The sequence below is a fragment of the Rhinolophus sinicus genome, linkage group LG01, assembly GCF_036562045.2.
Source record: "Rhinolophus sinicus isolate RSC01 linkage group LG01, ASM3656204v1, whole genome shotgun sequence".
Lineage (NCBI taxonomy): Eukaryota > Metazoa > Chordata > Mammalia > Chiroptera > Rhinolophidae > Rhinolophus > Rhinolophus sinicus.
Window position 1 is genome coordinate 169,795,480 of NC_133751.1, and position 16,381 is coordinate 169,811,860.

A 16,381-nucleotide genomic window follows, 5' to 3' on the forward strand; every position below is an offset into this window, starting at 1 on the left:
TAGTTTTACGGTTACCTTTTAGCTGTGTCTTGCTTAAAATGTCTTTTCCAGGATGAGCAAATCTGTTTATAGAGCTGGAAGAATATGATAATTCAGCCTTTACATTTTGAGGAAAGATAAAATGAATTATAACATTTATGTACCCTAAGATACAGTAAAAGCTAAGAGAATACTGTATGATTTAATAAATAATAGCATAGTAGGGATAAACATTTTTTTGTTAAAATGATAAATACCTTTAAATGGCCTTAAACTATACTCAGCTCATATTTTAAAATTGTTGTTTTATGTAGTAGATGCTAACGGTAATCAGCCCGTAACCCCTCTCCTTCAGCATCTCCAAAATAAACTTCTTTACTTGAATTATTACCTCAGAGTTTGCCTCTGGGGACACATAAACTAAGGTCCCTTCTTTCTTTCTCTCTAAAGTATGTTAGAAAATGAACAAGTATAGGATCAACAAATAGATAAACGAGCTTCTAAAGAAAATTGTGGCTGAGATATGTAAAAAGATAGTTTTCAGATAGTGTAGATGCAAAACAAAGAGGCAGAAATAAAATATTTGAGATCTGTCTTTAATCTGTAATTTGAGAAAGTAAAAAATACAGGTCTAGCTTTACAAACATGGTCTGAATCAAAGTTATGGAGGGAAACAGAACAAAAGAGTTAGATATGTTTGCATATTTTTGCCAAGAAAAAAACAAAAACAAAACAGCTCTTTTTGCCTTTTTGGCAAGAAGAGATGCTATACTGTACCTTTTTCTGATACTATTTGAATTTAGGTCAGAGGTACATTTGAAAATACCAAATTAAGGGAAGGCATAATTTGTGCTGTTGCATCTGGAAGGAAAAATCCTCTTGTCTGCTGGGATAAAAATGTAAAAGTCTAAGTCAACTGCTGTGTCTGTTCTACTAATTATAGTATGAGAATGAATGAAGGATGAGCCACCTAAATGTTTCCCCGGCAGTCACAGTGGAATGAAAGTCAAAATAGATCTGTGCTTTCTAAAATTCTACTTCACCTTACTCTTGGACAGGGTGTGGGCTTGGCTAATATGTGAAGGAGTGATCTGGAGCTAGTTGTACAGCCCACGATAGAAAAGGGTATATTGTCAACCAGCCATCACTGAGTGTGTTTTTTTTGTTTGTTTTGTTTTTTAACTGTTATTTATTTTAAGTGTGTTTTTCTAGGACCCATCAGCTCCAAGTCAAGTAGTTGTTTCAATCTAGTTGTGGAAGGCACAGCTCACAGTGGCCCATGTGGGGATCGAAGCTGCAATCTTGTTGTTAGGAGCACTGAGCTCTAACCAACTGAGCTAACTGGCCGCCCCAAATCACTGTATTTTAATAGTAACGAATCCATGAGTTAAAACATTTAACTTATTATCTAGCAATCTTGTTATTTGCCCTTATCTAGCAACCTGCTACTCTATCTTTTCAAAAAACTTGTATGCTTTACCATTATTTTCCTATTATTAGGTAACTTTCTTGAACTTTCACAAGAAACATAATTAGAATTTCAGAATATGTATTGTAACCTCTAAATTAAAATGCACATAAATGTAATAATTGATTATTCTATTAAGTCCAATTTTAATTTTATTTTTAGTTATATGTGATTCCATCTGATATCCATAAGAGAGAAAGTGATTGAAAAAGAACTTGGATGGCAACTGTATGATTGAAACTATCCAAAGTCAAGTGTCTGTATTCTTTCAACTATATTTGAGCCTACCCAGGTAAGAATAAGTGATTGTTTATATATTTTAAACCATTTTGAAAAAAGATTTGATACTATAGAAAATGTTTTTATTTTGTACCAAATATTTAAAAAGATAGTTTTATTATAGAAAATGGTCAAATAACAAAAACAAAGCAAAATTAAACCATAAATAAGGCTGTTTTCTAAAAATAACTTTTACAATTTTGATCTAAATCATTTGATTTTTGTTTTGTTGATTTTTCCCTTTATACAAAGATGGGGTAATAGTATATATATTCTCTGTTGAATTTGTTTATTATTTTTATAACAAATCAACTTCATTTTATTTGAGAATATTAATTAGTGTTTCATAGTTGCTGTTGTACCTGTTAATATAATCATTTTTTAAATGATTTAAAAATACTTTTAGATAAATTGGTATCACTCATTTTTCCTTAGTAGAGTACTAAAATTAACCTTACTGGTTCAATGGTTACAATATTATAAAGGCTTTTTATTCTTATTGCTGAATTAATCTCCAGAAGGTGATAATAAGTTACCATTTCATTAGCCATTTTTCAAAATGTCTGATGACCCATTGACTTATATTTTTTCATTCAAATAATTTCCCTAACAAAACCTACTTTGTGTTGAAGAAAATATTCAAATTCAGAGTATAAATTTTGGTTGCAAGCAGTAGCACCCTCTATTCATATGTATTCAGCCAATATATCCCTTACATACTGAAAATAGAAGAAAAGTGAGTATTATATTTGCATAATCTTTCCACAGTGTCTAAAAACACATAATTTATAAATGATAGCAAGTATACATTTATTCAATGAATATGTATTGAAAACTTAGTACACTAAGCCTAAGCACTGTGATTATTTGAGTGATGGTGTTGGCAGATATTAGGGACAGGAAGGTACAGAAATAATTTTTGGCCTCTTCTAATTTTCAATAAAATATGGTAAGATAAGAAGCATGTTTTGGTTCCTTAAGTAGAGGTAGGATGTACTAAGTACCAAGAAGAAAGCAAAAGGAAAGGACAATTGCTGATGCTAATACTTTCAGCTTGGGGATTGAAGAACACTTCACAAATGAGAGATCAATTTGAGTTATGCTTTTTAGGGTATATAGGGGTTGGCAGGTAAACATGTAAATAGAGGGCCAAGTTGGAGTAAAGGTACAGAGCTGAGACAGCCAGGGGATAGTCAGGAAATTGGAAAGATAGGGTAGATACAAGAGTAGAGGGAAATAGGTTCTGTGACTTGCATTCCTATACTTTCAGCTTTATATTTCATCATTACATGGTGAGGGACAATACCAGGGGAAAAAGATGATCCACGTTGTCCTTTAAGAAGTTTAATCTGGAAGTGATATGTGTGTTAGGCTAATGAAGAGAGAGCAAACCCAAAGGAAGGGAGAATAATTTGTAGGTTGTTCCTTTTATTTCCATCAGCATTTGTTAAATACTAGCCATTTGCAAAACTCTGTGATAGGAACTGTAGGGAAAAAAAAAAAAAAGTGAAAAAGACATAATCCTCACCCCTGAAGAATTTATAGTATAGTAGATAAGACTTGTATGACACAAATTATTTTAATATACTGTGACAGTATAACAACTGAATCATTCAATGAAAGACTAGGTGGTAACTAATTACATTGAGATGCAGGTACTGGGTTATTAATTGATAAGGTTTTCCTAAAGACATCAAGTCTGATCAATGTTACCTATGAAGCAATGTTTTTAAACTTTGCAATAATTCAAAAAATAAGCAATGGGAACTTTATCTAGGGTGAGAGTAGTGTAAATAAAAAAACAGAGTGGGGATAGATGAGATTTGGTAGTGTTAGAAGTGATGTGAGATTAAGGAGAAAGTCTTTTAGACAAACGGGGCATATTGGTGGCACTAACAGAAATGGGTGAAACACAGCAACAGTTGGATTTTTGTTTTAGTAAAATAATAGGTTTGGTTTTGAACACTGAGGATTTTTCTGCACTCCTGATTTTATTTTGCTCATACCTTTGCTAGAGCACTCAAAACATTAAAAAGAAATCATTGCAATTTCTTATATAATTGAGGGTTCATTTATTTATTATTAAACATGATTTGAGTGTCCTTAAAATTAAAGTATAATAAGAATAAAACCAGTTACACCAAACAAAACATGAAATACGTTGTAATGACTTGATTTGATTTATATAAACAAATTATTTGCCTTATATAAATAATTTAAATTTAGCCCCTTTCCATTAGTCAAAGAAGTGAATATATGTTCTTGCCCTAAGAGCTTAGATAAATTTATCATAGGCGTCTTAATGTAATGGATAAGAAAAGTGTCCTAACCACCTAGAGGTACCTTAAATATTGTATTGTTGAAAGGAAAGGGAACTTTGTTAATACATAGCTATGAGTAGGTAAATTTGTAGAAGAATTCAACTTCTCCAGGAAATCCTTCCTGACTTTTGAAATCTGAACCAGATTCTTCCCTATGTGCTATGTACCTTAACAAAATTTTCATTTCTTTGTCATATGACACATTATTTTCTTGTCCATCATTCCCTGAGACTGTAAGATTCTTGAAGGCTGAGCCATCATTTATCATTAGTGATATAAATTTACATCTAAATGAAACTCACTACAATGTTTGTTTTATAGAGCATATATTCCATAATTGTTTTTTAAATGCAAAATTGAATACATTTCCATGAATTGTCTTAATTATTGCTGATCTACTGTCATGCAGGGGTGTCATGCGGGGTCTCTGGTCCCGCTCCCCACATAAGAATGCAGGATATGGTGAGGCCAAAAAGGAGCACCCACGGAGCCATAGATAGGGGAGTCATATAACTATAGTGTCGCTCGTGGCTGGGTTAGAGACACAGGAAGCAGGATCCACACGATCTGCAACCCGCACTTCGCCGTGCTGACTGCAATCTGCTCTTGCTAGCTCAGCCACCATCTTCTTGCTAGCCCCCATTTTCTGCTAATGTAACCACAGCAGTTATATTAGTGGCCAGTGGCTCACTGGTTACAGCTGACGGCCAAGTAGCCACAGCTGATGGCCATCCAGTCACAGTTGATGGCCATCTACTACCCGAGCCAGTACCTTTCCACGTGAGGCTGCGAGCCTGGAAACTGCACTTCTGGCTCTGTCCCCACACCTACCCTAGATATTTTTGTGAGCTCCATATTCATTTTCTATTGCCATGTGATAAATCACTCTAAAACCTAGCAGTTTACAAACCTTGTATATTATTATCTCACAGTTTCTGTAGGCTATGGATCTGGGCATGGCTTAGCTGGTGTCTCTGGCTCTAGGTCTCTCATGATGCTGCAGTCAAGCTGTCAGCTGGAGCTACAGTTTATTTGAAAACCCAGTGGGACTGAGGGCCCACTTGCAGACTCTGCCATGGAGGGCCTCTCTCTATAGGGCTGCCTCATGATATGGAAGCTGGCTTCCCCCAGGACAAGGAATCCAAGTGAGTGAAAGGGAGCACCCATGGTGGAAATCACATTCCTTTGTAACCAAAGCTAGGAAGTGTCATCCCCGACCTGTAGTGGGTTGAATGATGGCCTCCAAAAATCTGTGTTCAAATTACACGTGTGGTACTTGTGAATGTGACATTATTTGGAAAAAAGTCTTTGCAGGTATAATTAAATTAAGGGTCTTGAGTGCATCCATCCTGGAATCGCCAGATGAGCCCTAAATCCAGTGTCATGTGTTCTTATGAGACCCACCCAGAGAAGTAGACCGTGTGAAGGCAGAGACAAGGAGTGGTGTGCTGCAACCGGTAGTCAAAGAATCATCTGGAGATACTGGAAGCTGGAAAAGGCAAGGAACAAAATCTCCCTAAGAGCCTTCAGAAGAAACTCAGCCTTTCTGACACCTTGATTTCAAACTTCTGGCCTCTGGAACTGTGAGAGAATAGATTTCTGTTGTTTTAAGCCATACCATTTGTGATGATTTGTGTGGCAGCCAAAGGAAACTAATACACCACCACTTTGCAGGCTTCTGTTTTTTTGGAAGTGATGCTCTAGGTCCAGCCTACCGCTCAAGGGTAGAAGATCACAAAATGAATATCAGTAGGCGGAGATTGAAGGCCATCTCAGAGGCTACCTATTCCATCCGATTTCTGGATGCCTCCATTTGTTTGATATATCTGTGTAGATGGGCCAAACTCAACAGGTCAAAGATTATTTAAAAATGTGATTTTTTTAAAAAGTATACTTTACCTCTCTGATGAGAATTACTAATCATTTGGATAGTCAAAATTGTAAAAATTAGAGTCAGTTTTAATTCCTGCTTTTTTCTCAATGCCATGACCTTTAATTTATTAACCATTTATTTAACCATTCTATCCCTTAAATTTTTATCATTTAACTTTTTCTTTTAAATCTCTCTCCTATTTTTCACAAACTTTGATTGTCTTTTGCCAAAATTAGCAAAAGCCCCTAAATGGTCAAACTGTTTCTGAGCTTCCTCCTTCAAATTTTTTCCTGCAAAGTGGCTCTTGTAACCAAAATGGGATTATGCCATTCTCTTTATTTAACAGGCTCAGAAAAAAGAAAACCCTTGTGATCTGGATTTTCAGTTCCTAAAATTCAAGCCTCATCTTTAATCATTTCTTAATATCGATCTATAAAAAATTATGTAGGATTTTCCAGATATATTATGTTCTTTAGTTTTTGTTTGCCTTTCCTGGGATTCTCTTTTCCAATAATCAAATGTTTTTACATCCCGAACACTCAGCAGAATGTCTAATAAAATGACGAGCACAGAATAGGGTTTCATTTGTTGTTAACTAATGTTAAACATGAAAGAGTTGAAGAGAGAAGAGACCTAAAACATCAATAAAATAGCTAAATTTGCAAACTAGCCAAGATGGAAACAAATAAGAGAAAAAAAATTATGGACTAATTATGGAGCTAGACTGAGAAATTTAAGGGTAGGATGAAGAAAAATTTTTGTTCATACATTGTAAATGTGCAGAAGTAGAAGGTCAAGAAAGTGTGACAAAAAGAGAAAGTTTTAATTTGAGACCATAAATGAAATTCAGGTTCAGATTTAATTGTAAGGTAATTTTAAGCTTTTAGGAATACTAAACGATACATCCTCATGGGTATTACAATATGTTAGACAGAAAGCGTGAAGAAGTTGATGCAGTCATTCAAAATAGTGAGCAGGAGAATAAATAGATGGCAAAAATGTGATGCAATGTTAAGAAAGTAGAAAGGAAGTGGAAGTATAATTTATTCTGTCCCCTTCTGTTTTAATAAGTAAGACTAATAGCGCTCTTGTCTGAAGAGAGTCTATAGGGAAATGCCTCAGTGGAGAGCAAATTCAAATCCTATTCAGGAGATGTATTATGCTTTATCTGCATTTAAATACAAAAGAAAATAACCTTTACGCCACTGAAGAAATTCAAGAAAGCCATTTAGCTTTCACTGACTGTAGGTTGTACATTTAAAATTTCCATTCAGTACATCTATATATGTAAATGATGCTTCTGTTCTAAAAATTAATGATATTCAAATTAATTTTAGTAGTATAATATTAATATTAGTTTTTATTTAGTGAAGGAAAAAATGTATATACTTACTTAATATGTAATTATAATGAAGAATTCCTTTATAAATTAATTGGTATTTGAATGAAATAGTGAAATCTGGTAAAGTGATGTTCATCAAATATGTCGGTCTCTATGTTGCAAAGTGGTGAACTGTAGGTCTTCTAGTGTAAAGTAATTATTTATGCTATGAGGAATCATTTATTGTGCTAAAGCTTTCACTTATTTAGAAATAACATCTTTATAAAATGGTTTCATGTGCTTTTTGAGCATGATTTACATTGAGAGAATTGAAAAATAAAAAAAATTTTAAATAAAAAATATTTTTAAAAAGGAAAATGTTTAACATAAAGACAAATAAATGAGAGGGAAGAATAGGGTTTATATTAATATGTGCAATGCATAAAGAAATGAGAGTGGCTACCTCAGAGAAGGAAATAGGCAAATCATGAATTTTAAGTTACGTAGTTCATCAATAAGTGACATAACAATCTAAGCTGGAAACTTTTAGATCCAGTGGCCATCTGTGAAACAACACTTAGTAATACTAGCAATCTGTATTATGTATTAGTCACATCTATGTTTGAAGAGTCTATTCATTACCGTTCTTAAGTTGCAAGTAGCAAATTAGTTCTGGGCACTTTAAAAAGGCTTTCTGCTGAAAGGATATGGGTTAGCTCATGGAATCAGAGGGTAATCAGACAAAACAGTTCTCAGGAAAAGGCAGGAGGAGAGAGAGCTTTTCCAGGGAGTCTAGAAAGCAGGAAGTGGAAACAGACTGTGAAGTATACTGCCACAGAGCTTAATCTGGACCAATAGTGTGTTTTAATGCTATTCCTCCCACATTCAGAAATGGAGTCTGCATGGCTGTGTTTGCATCATTGGCCTCTGCCCAGAACACTGGCACTTGATTAACAATTCTCTCAAGACTGCATGCTCACAGAGAAGGTAGTAGGTTCCCCAAAAGAACTTCAACGTTCCGGGACCAGGATGGGGAGTGAATGTGGGGCAAGTAAAGACAACAATGTTTGCTAAAACCCTTCTTTAGAGCTGTCATTTGAAACCTATCAAACTCTAATGGCAATAAATGATCAAGTAATATAGATTTTGCCAGTAAAATCAACATAGATTAAATAATAATGTCGTTTAGGTGTTGATACATATCTATTAGGAAAATCTATTTGTTCTTGGTTTTATACGTACGTTTATGAATTACCTGTCATGTGCCAATTGATGTACTTAGCAGTGAACATGAAACTATAAACAACAGAATGAGCTCTTGCTTTGCATGGAGTTTGTAGTCTAGTGAGAATTGAAATACAACACTTAATATATTGCAATAAGCATAGGGTATGGGGTGTATTAGTTTCCTAGGGCTACAGTAACAAAGAAGCACAAACAGGGCAGCTTAAAACAGCAAAATCCTGGAGGCTTGAAGTCTGAAATCAAGGTGTCAGCAGGGTCAGTCGCCTTCCGAATACTGTAGGGGACAATCCTTCTTTGTTTCTTCCAACTCCTGATGGCTTACTGTTTCTTGACTTGTGGCAGCCTAACTCCAATTTCTGTCCCTATCTTCACATGGCTTTCTTCTCTGTGTGTCTCTGGGTGTGTCCTCTACTCTTGTGAATGTATCAGTCATTAGATTTAGGGCTCATCCTAAATCCAGAGTTTTATCGCAACATCTTGAACTAATTACTTCTGTAAAAACCTATTTCTACATAAGGTCACATTCTGCAGTTCTGAGTGAGTGTGAATTTTGGGAAGATGTTTTTTAACCCACTGTAAAAAAGTACAACATACTGCTGGTGTTCCTAGCAGGGTCACCGGACCTATACTTGGTGTATGTTAGAGAAGGCTACTCGTCATTAAAGGAAATGATGTCTAAACTAAGGGTGAACGTACAGTCAGAAGGAACGGGATGTACAGTGGACCCTCCCAGCATCTGAGGAATCATAATTCATAGGAAGAACTGAAAGCACTTTAGCGCAGCTGGAGTAAAGAGAACACAGGGCTGTGTAAGAGGTAGAGAGGAAAAATCATAGTGAAGAGGTTAAAGGGACAGATGATAATGGAACATGTAAGGAATTTGACATTATCCTGAATGTAGTGAGGTAAGCAGGTGAACAACCAAATAAGATTTATGTTACATGAAACCCACATTGGGTGCAATGTGGATAAGGAACAATGGAGCAATGCTGGGGGTAAAGAAAAAGGAGCTAGGAGACTGCAGTGATCCAGGTTTGAAATAATGGAGGCTTGTGGAAGGAGATGCTGGTGAGAATGAAGAAAAATACATGTAATAATGGTACGTTGAAAAAGTGGAATTGATTTTGTGTGAATTAGATACAAAGTACGAAAAGAGAGGAATCAAGTCTAATAGCCCACATTGACAGTTTCTGAGACTATGTTGATGATTGTTATAGGTGCTGAGATTGGAAGTGTGTGTGTGTGTGTGTGTGTGTGTGTGTGTGTGTGTGTGTGTGAGAGAGAGAGAGAGAGAGAGAGAGAGAAAGGGAGACAGAGAGAGACCTGGGAACAAAATATTGGATGCAGTTCTGGATATTTTCAGTTTGGGTTGCTGTGGTATGTCCAAATGAGGATGTTCAAGAAGCAGTTGTCTATATGGTACAGGTGATGTTGAGTAAGGAACTTTTAGTATATAAACGGTACCTGAAATTGTTGGGGACATTTTAAAAAATATATTATTACTATATCCAAAAAATGAATATTGTACAGGCTAAAATAATGACATTTAGAATAAATATTTAATGACATAGGAAATAGCTATTTAAAATGCAAAAAGAACAAAAGTGTAAAGAACAAAACTAGGACACATAGCTGTATATAATGAAAGATCTTAACACCCTATATACCTGACTACCTTCTTGAATAGTAAATACTGGAAGTAAATGCACCTAAATGACTTTTTGGGGGTAACTTTTAGGACATAAAATGTACCTGAAATAGGATTTTTATAGCATAGCATTTTAAAAAATATGTAATTGATTTCAAGGATTGGGTAGCTATTGACTTAGGAGGAAAAATAGTTGTGAATGAATAAAGACTCACATAAAATAGAAAATAAATTTAGATTGAAAACATTTTTCACTTGATTTTGAAAACCTTATCAGTGTATGAGTAATTTACTCAACCAGAAATTGATTCTTTTATGTAAGTTGTCATCAGTAATGCCAGGTACCCTTGTGTAAGGTGATTAGGCATAACATTCCTGTTCAGATTTTACTAATTTCTATAAGACTTAAGGGGTATTTAGATTTCTGGAATGAAAAGTTAGAGCTTTAATATTAAATCTACTTTCCATATCCACGGGTCATGCTGGGAGAACAACAGATTTGCATGTTCTTCTTTTCCTCCCCAGTTTAAGAATATTAAACAACTATTCCATTAACACATGCTGGGTAATATGATGGTACAATTAAAACTGTCACGTCATCTTCAGGCCATTTTCTTCTTTTGGAATTACCAAGAGATAACACAGGGTAATTAATGCCTCATAATAACTTTCATGAAAGGCTGAATGCTGGCTAATACCTGCAGTAGGGAAAATCATTTGACACTTATGTGGGAGTTGTTTTTTTCCTTCAAAATTTGATAATTGCTTAAATAGCATTGTTTGCTTTGACTCATCAATAAAATTCTTTGTTAATCCTGACCTAGGATGGAATATAAAAATGTTGCTGTTTAAGGATAGTTCAAAATCAAACATACGACTTGCTAATAACTACAAGCAGACCCTCTTTCTGTAAAAATAGTTTTGAATATACTCAAGTAACACACACACACACACACACGAAATAAAATTTTTGTTAATTATTTTATAAGAAAATGTAAATAATAATTCTAATAGAAAAGGAACATAAGCTTATGTTTTACTCATTTAAGTGGAGATTTGACTTTTTCAAAGCATTTAATTAGTCTATCCCAAGAATATGTTAAATGTTTTGTCCTTGCAAAATTTGACTTAATTAATTCCATAAACATGGAATTCAAAAATCTGTCTTTTTGGAGTTCATGGGCTTTTTCTCCCTCATTGAGTGGAGTTTTCTAAACTCATGAGCAAGTATTAAAAATTTGTCACAGGACACTTAGCAGCATAATGGCCAACACTTATATATCGAATAGTTTGTGTCACACACTGTACTGTTTATGCAAAAGAACACATTTAATCCTTATGGAGAAAATTTTAGGTAGTTTACAGATGAGAAAATTTAGGTGCCAGGGTGTAAAGTAAACTAACCCAAGGTCAAACGGCAGAGATGGGATTAGGACCAGGTAGAGTCTTTATTTTATCTGCTACACTCTACTGCATTACGAAGACAGATATTAAACACTAGAACAAGTATTTTCATCCAAAACTATAAAACACTTAGTATCCCCTTGTCATCTTCTCCTGAGACGATCTGACATTCAGCTTTCTGCTCGACATGTTCTCTTTCATCTTTTCCCACACTTCGTACCTCCATTTCTCCTCAGATGTCAGATCCCTTACCTCTTCCATTCTCCTATCTATTCTTCATATTCATTTTTATAGTTTTATTTGCATGTTTTTTAGAATTATAATTATCATTTTTATAAAGAGGTTCAAAGGTAAAACTCTAATTTTGTTTAATTCGACAGGATGGAAACAGCATTCGGAGATAGGAAAACGTAAGTTCATTTTGCCCTAAGTTAACCCTAATGTAAACAGAACTAGTAAGTTTTCAGGGCAATGAAGTTCTTAAAAGAGCTTTCAATATTCACTTCTATAATTTAAGCTTGTATGTGATATTAAATTATATTTCAAAAAGAGCATTACAGATTTTCTATTTTTTATTATAAACTAAGCACACATAATAATATTCTACTTACAAACTCAAATCCCTGGGTAGAACACAAAATAAATACATATGATTCAATTCAGACTTGTGCTGGAAAATAAGACAAAGACCCTTCAGTACACCAAAGAGTATGAGATATCCAGAAAAGGACACAGTGTCAGATTTGAGAAGGAAGCCACAACTAAAGACAGGCCCAGGGGAAGTCTGTTAACCAATGGTGGGTTGTGGTACCAGGAATGCTCCAAACTCAGAGACGCCAGGTTCCAGGTTCCTGGAGAAGCAATGCCTCCAGGGAGAGGTAACTAGTTGCTTAGTTGGGATACAGTAGAGGCGTATTCAGTTATTCTAACCTGTAGAACCCCCGTTTGTCTTCCATGGTCGGGACAGTGAGGATGTGGTCTTGGATTAGACAAAAAACAGTGAAGTGTTCAGATGATTAGCAAACATGAGGAGAATCAGGGAACTCCAACTACTACCTAAGTTGCCCTTTCTTCGGTTTGTCCTACCATTCCCCCACACTCACGGAAGAGAAATTACAGAACTGAGAGAACAGGAGTTAATAAAGTAATCAGAGTGCAATCAATATACGGCAGCAGAGGGGTGGCTTAAGTAAAGAAGAGTCAAGCAGAAATCAAGTGAATTAAAAACTTCATCATATTCCTTTAACATTTCAACTAGGCCAAAGCATCAAAGAAAAACATTTCAACCTAAAATTTCACTGTGTATTCAAAATGTTAGAAATAGTGTTAACAATGAGGAATAAAGGTGGAGGACAAAGGTCATTATGTGGTTTCAAAACAAAACAAATTACTTTTTGAGTGTGCTTTTAAAAAAAAAAATTATTGTTGTGTGTAATTCTTTCCAAAATTACAGTATAATGTCCAATTTTTTGTTATAACATGGTCAAATATGTCAACATTAACCCTAGAAAATATTTCAGTCTCAAGTAGTGTGATAACCAGAGTTTCAGAAAATTATTTTCTAATAAGTAGGTTAACAGCAGGGAGACAACTTTTTTGCCTTTATAGAATCTGAGCATATCATTATTTATTCTCACTTCTCAGGGACAGTATAAACAATGTTGAAGAATATAAATTATGATAAAAAATAAATTATCTGGATGCAAAGAAGTGAAGAATGAACCATTTCATCTCCACCCCTACCCTCATTTAGGAAATAAATTGAATGAACTTTCAAAAGTAGCAGATAGCACTCTAGTTTGTCAGGTTTTCATAATGACTGGAGTTTTATTCTAGAAATAGAGAGCTGTGTGCCTGTGTCTATCTGTGTTGTAAGGCATGAAGAATATTTTTCCTATTTCCTGAGCTTTGGGAGTTTTCAAATAGTAACAAAGTATTTTGATTGTTTTTATTCCAAGGTTATACATAGATTTTTTAGCTTTTCAAACGCTGGCTTGTTTCTTTCTCTTGCCAAATCTATATAATGTTATTTGGTTAGTTGAGCTATTATTCTAAAGACTAACAGATTCCCAGTCATACTGTTAATATTTCATTGCAAACAAACCCTTTAAGTTTGTGTTGAAGAGGTGTTGGGCATTTTTTTCCTCTTCCCCTGATAGCGGTTAAGTATAATGCTGAGGAAACTTGAAATCTCTCGGATTCTTTTGTTTTTTCCAACTTGCCGAATTGTTAGTTCACCTATGTCTTTGGTAGTACAGAATTAATCTATTTCAGTAACAAGTAGGCATGATTTGGTATGATGCAAAAATAAGGACAGTAATATGTATTATTTAACATATATTTTAAAATCCCACTTATTTACTCTCTGCTTTGTCTCTGGTACAGGTGTAATTGGTAATTTCACATGTATTCAGTAACTGATTCTGGCCTGAAAAATAACTCACTGTAGATAACTTATTTTTCTCATTGTACAGATGAGAACATTGAGGTTCAGAGGATGCTCAAATATACTTAGCAAACATGACACTGAAGACACAGTTCAACTCAAGCCTTCTGACTGAAAATTGGCCAGTTTTTCACAATACTTCTTCCAAAACGTCATTAATGATGCATATTGCTGGTATTTTCAGAAATGACATGAGATGCATAGGAGTGCAGTCTAAGATCTGGCTTCTTCCCATCTTACTATATCTTGATTCTTTCTCTCTGCCTGGAGCCTCAAGGGTTAGACTGCCGATACTGGCATTTGAGGCCATTATTCCAGCCTCCCTGGGCAGATGCTATGAGTTGTTGGAGTTGCTGGTTTCAGTGTGGACGTGTGCTAACTAGTTCTGTTCTGAGATTATATTTATTCATTAATTCACTCTTCTGTTCTGCAAATATTTATTGAAGCACTGCCATGTGCCTGGCAGTGTTCTATACACTATGGATTCAATATGAAGCAAAATAGAGAAAATACCCTACCCTTCTGGGATTTATTTTCCAGTGTGAAAGCAATCATTGCAGCCTCCTTCTCCTCCTTAAGTTCCGTGATCCAGAATTAAGGGACATTTTAAAATATAGAACCTTCCTTTTCAGTTTTTTGCATGTTAAAAATAAAATAATAATGAAAAATGCAATGAAATCATCAAATAACTGTGCAATTATTGCTCTATAGACAAATCTGACCAACCTGTAGAAATTGTTGGCTTTCAGACAGTGCCACCATTTTATAGCTTGAAATTCCCATCTAAGTACAAAATCGTACATTCAGAACCAGAAAGAACCTGTAGAGGTGTCCATGCACAGTGTTCAGAAGCACTGATTGTGTGAAAGTTAAGTTCCACCTCTAACTGTATCTGTGGATTTAATTATCAGTCCCCTCTCATTTCCACCCATAGACAAGGGCAGCTTGGCCATTCATTCTGTCTGGGTTCTTTCCGACTCCATCCCTTACTTGATCACCTTGTTATATCCCTCAAAGTTTCACACAGATCTGGCCCTGCTCATGGTGGGTGGCTCCTGTCATGTTGTCAGAACACTTATGTTAAGGATACAGTTTGGGGTCTCTCTGAGAGGTTACTCATACATCAGTATCTTATGCATAATCTTTCTGTATCTACAGCAGTTTTATTGATTACATTTTTTTGAACTGCTTCTGTTATTTGTATAGAACTAGCCAATTGCGTTCAAATGTTGGCTACACCAAAAGATGGGGCTGCTTTACTGCTTACAGTAACTGATAATGTTTTCGGCAAATAGGTTTGCAACTACATATTAGCGTATTTTCTGCTAATTTTCTGTGGCAACTCAAGTCAGGGTATTGCTGACTTGAATTGTAGACTTGCTGCTGGTTTGAGACAGAACATCAATTTGTGTGCAGGATGTTAATTTGCACAATTGAATGGTTCTCATCCAATACTACAATGAACTAGTAGGAAACATTTTCCTCCTGAGGTGCTCTGTTTCTGTTTTTATGTCAGAATAGTGTGTATTCTCTCCTCAACCACCTAACAGATACAAAATATAGTTAAGAGCTGCCTGATGCTATGATATTTAAATATTTCATACTTACAAATCGTTATAACAACATTTTCATCAGCTTTATAATTGTAAATTATGCCCATTTTCTATTGGCTTTTTAGTGCTTCTTAGAGTTCACCTTGATTATCATTTATCTTTCCTCTGCAGTGATTCCATATTGTTGGAACAGTATTTATGTAATACAATTTTAGGAGAAAATGATGGAGCTTTGGCAAAACTCAATTAAGTGTCACATTATCCCTTTTCATCTGTAATAAATATTTTTATAACAGTTCCTTGTTTTTACTAATTAACCCAATTTACATTCAAATGCAGAAACATCATGGCTTTCACCTTTCACTTTGGAATGTTTGGATAGGTTTCCAGTTATCTTCAGTTTTTATGAAAGGCTTGAGCTCCTTAATCAGTAAATTGGGTTTAACAATTAATCTAAAACTATCTGAAGTCAGGCAAGGAACCTTTTCTTTGATGAGAAGACCAGTATGTGTTTCCTGGAAATCTGTTTAGTCTTCCATTTTCCTCTCGGCATCACACTGCTGCCAGAACCATAGTTCTGCCATCACTTTGTCTTCCTACCCGCTTACTTTTAGACACTAAATGCAGTCCATTAAACCTTTTAAATATAATGGATTAACTTTTTCCAATTCTCGGAGACAGCCTTTATTGTTTCTCTACAATCCTATTGGAACTACAATAACAGCTTTTTAATTCTTCTAGTATTCACTTCAAAAATATGCCTGTGTTGATATGCAAATTTCCATACAGATTGAATATCTCCCAGCAAACTTCAGTTACTTCCCATTGCAAGGCCTAACTGACC

The 16,381-nt window shown here is 35.0% G+C and overlaps 1 protein-coding gene across 10 annotated transcripts in view; it reads left to right on the forward strand.

Moving 5' to 3' along the window:
* Window positions 1-16,381, forward strand: part of GULP1 (GULP PTB domain containing engulfment adaptor 1) — a 223,461-nt gene that overhangs the window by 82,114 nt on the left and 124,966 nt on the right. For 7 of the 10 annotated variants that reach the window (XM_019740766.2, XM_019740764.2, XM_074339091.1 and 4 more), the window contains exon 2: window positions 1,610-1,739. The exons of 2 other annotated variants lie outside the window; for them this stretch is intronic. The gene's annotated coding sequence lies outside the window, so the exon portion shown is untranslated. Of the gene's footprint in view, window positions 1-1,609; window positions 1,740-11,918; window positions 11,949-16,381 lie in introns of all 10 variants that reach the window. One more of the 10 variants, XM_074339081.1, reaches the window with a different exon arrangement.